Source organism: Rhincodon typus, chromosome 21 (genome assembly GCF_021869965.1).
Source record: "Rhincodon typus isolate 14 chromosome 21, sRhiTyp1.1, whole genome shotgun sequence".
NCBI lineage: Eukaryota > Metazoa > Chordata > Chondrichthyes > Orectolobiformes > Rhincodontidae > Rhincodon > Rhincodon typus.
The window spans coordinates 13,055,864-13,059,449 of record NC_063352.1 but is presented as its reverse complement, the minus strand read 5'-3'; positions in this window follow the sequence as shown (position 1 = coordinate 13,059,449).

The following is a 3,586-nucleotide window of genomic DNA, read 5'->3' as shown; positions in this document are numbered from 1 at the left end:
ATGAAACTAGAAAGACAAAATGCATTAATGACAAAAGCTTTGTGCGAGAATTGGGATCATGGAACATTTTAATGATTTACAACACTGTGTTGAAAATTTGAAAAGCCAAGTTCAAAGTTTAACCAGGATTGACATTTGGACTCAATTTTCAGCATTTTAGGAACATTATTGACACACAGACTAACCAGGTTTTTCAAATTAGTTGGTCTTCTGATTAGTTGGTCATAAATTTAGCCAGTTCAGGAAACCATTAAATATATGCATATATAAAAGGGGATTTGTGAGTCTAAAAAGGCATATTAATGTAAAAGGTTATCATGCATTTGACAAGAGGTGGGGTCAATGTGGCGTGACGCCCTAATGTAGGAATTTCCAAGTGTGGTCCAGAGTTGGAACCTTGCGATTGCAAGTTCTTCCAAAACCACCCCAAATCATGAGTCCAGGAGGTCTTTTTCTCTAACCCTTTCCCCCAAGCACTACTGCCCACTGACGGGTCTCAACAATTTCTATGCCTCTGGATATGATCTCAGTGGGAAAATGCTTGTGAAGCATTGCCCTATGGGATCAAGTAACCAGTACATGTTCATTTTTGGTTTGTAATAGCCAAGACTATAAACTTAAGGCTCCTGTTTTCAAATGAACGCATTTAGAAAATACGTTTGAATAATTCAGTAAGTACATAATTCTTTGATAGTACAGAACATGACATGACTAAAAGGATCAAGAAGTCAGTGCTTTATGTTGTAAAATGAAGTCATTTTGCACAGAATTAGGTGTGTGTTATTGTCTTGGATAGAGGATTGGCTAACCATCAGGAAGCAGAGTTGGGATAAATGGGCGATTTTCTTGTTGTCAAGATATAATGAGAGGAGTGCTATAGGGTTCAGTTCTCATGCCCAATTATTTACAATCCATATTCATGACTTGGGTGTGGGGATAAAATGTACTGTAGTCAAATTTTCAGATAACACTAAAATAAGTGTAGGAGCAAGTTGCAAGGAAGAAATATGAAATTATGGACTATGTTAAGTGAATGGACTGATGAATTTGACAGAAGAGTTTAAGTGGATAAGTGTGAGGTTATCCATTTTGGTTGCAGGAATGGAAAGGCAACTTATTATCTAAATGGAGAAAAGCTTCAGAAAGCTTCAGTGCAGAAGGATCTGGGTATCCTTGTGCATGAATTGTGGAAAGCTTATATGCAGGTACAGCCGGTAATAAGGAAGCAAATGGAATTTTGGCATTTATTGAAAAAGGAATTGAGTATAAAAATAGTGAAGTGTTACTACAACTGTGCAAGGCATTAGTGAGATTGCATCTGGAGTACTGCGTACTCTTGTTTGAGAAGGGACTTGGTTGTGTAGCAGCCTCCAGGCTAACTTGGCCAAACATCAAGGGATGCTGGGTGCATTGGCCAAGTAAAACTCTGAAGTCACAAAACCCACACACCAGACACAGTGCAAACACAGCACTCAGGTGCTAACGACATCAGCATAATTCAAAAGGCAACAGACATATCCCGAGCAACTTATTTACCAAACAAAGGAAGGCCCAGACAGAAAGGTACCAGGTCCTGCTACTCAAAGAAACAAACAGTAGCGAGCCATCTGAATGATTGACACTGTTTCAAACTATTAAGCAAATCTCCCTGATTGGCCAGAACTATAGTCAGTTCCAGAAAACCATCTGAAAAGGTATAAAAACAGGGTTCACCTGCAGACTGCACTATTGGACCCTCTTGGACCTTCTGAGGAGTCCAGCATGACAAACGGCAGAAATCTGCTGACTGTCTGGAGAGAGAGAGAAAGACAGAAAGCAGCTTCATAGTGCCACAGATATAGAGACAGAGAGTGTGGCTATGCAAATATACAAGAGACTCAAGAAGTACTGTAAACTTAAGGGGCTGAATAGGATTGGAGATAGTATTGTGTTGTAGTAAAATCTTTCGTAACTTGTGTCCTAATAAAGTCAGGACTGTTTTGTATTGGTACCGGCTTGTGTTCATAGTGATTTGATCGCTTGGTTTTGTGGGACACCTGGGAAAATTCATTCAAAACATTCTGGTTGAAGTTGTCTAACTTGTTTGAAGGAGGAACTAGACAACAGTTGTATTGAACAAAGAACAGTACAGCTCAGAAACAGGTCCTTTGGCTTACCAGGACTGCGCCAACACATGTTGCCTTTCTAAATTGAAAAATCTTTTGCCTCTGTGTAGTCCATATCCATCTATCCCCTGCCTATTCATTTATCTGTCAAGATGTCTGTAAAACACTGCTATTGTATCTGCCTCCACCACTTTCTCTGGTAGCACATTCCAGGCACTTACTACCTTCTGTGTAAAAAATTTGTCTCTCACCTCTCCTTTAAACTTACCCCCATTTACCTTAAACTGATGTTCTTTAGTACTTAACATTTCTACCCTCGGAACAAAAACAAACAGGAGGCAGTTCAGAATAGATTCAATAGATAATTCCAGAGACAAAGAGTTTGTGTTATGAAGAGAGATTGAGTAGTTTGGGCCTGTACTGTCTGGTGTTTAGAAGAAAGAGAGTTGATCTAATTTAAGTACGTAAGATGCTAAAGGGGATTGACAAAGTAAACATAGAAAGGATGTTTCCTCGTGTGGGGCAATGTATAACAAGAGGTCATAGTTTTTCGGATAAGGGGTAGCAGATTTAAAACAGAGATGAGGAGTAATTAAGAGATAACAAGGTGTAGAGCTGGATGAACACAACAGGCCAAGCAGCATCATAGGAGCAGGAAAGCTGACGTTTCGGGCCTAGACCCTTCATCGAAAAATCCTTTCAAAGAGTTGTGAGTCTATGGAATTCATTACCCCAGAGCGGGGTGGAAGCCAGGACATTGAGTAAATTTAAAAAGAGATAGATTTTTAATTAGTAGTGGGTTGAAGGGGTATGAAGAGCAGGCAGAAAATTGGAGTTGTGGCCAAGATGAGATTAGCCATGATCATATTAAATAACAGTACAGTCTTGAGGGGCTGAATTGCCTACCCCTGCTCCTAGTTCTTACTGTTCTCACACATCGTAGATTTTTAACTGGGGAAGAAGAGGCCACAGAGACTGCCAATCTCCGCTGTCTTCCCATTGGTAACATTCTGCCCAATCAGAGTTTACTGGTCTGAGAGCTGAGATTGACAGTTAACAATTCCTGCTGTATCTCCATGCCAACAATAGGCCAACCAATCAACACCCTTTTCTCGGGCTGTATAAAGTTGTGTTAATGTTTTCAAGTTTGTTACTTACATCTTAATTGAGTACATTAAGAACTTTATAACTGGATGACCTCCTTGATCTATGAAAAACATTCCAATTTTCTACATGTGGGCTAACAAAGCTTACGTCTGTTCGCTAAAACAGGAAGCTTTATTTGCAACATGAGCAGGGATGCTTTTACCAGGGATCTGGCAGAAAATTTTAATTGTACTAACCCTTTCAAATGATCTGTCCTTTTGCCCTCCTGCCTATTGGTGCATGTATAGTGCAAGGAGGACGGTGAGCGTGTCCAGGATGAAGCAAAGGTGGAATATTCTGTTACCAATGGGTTAGCTCTTGACTCTGGTAAACAT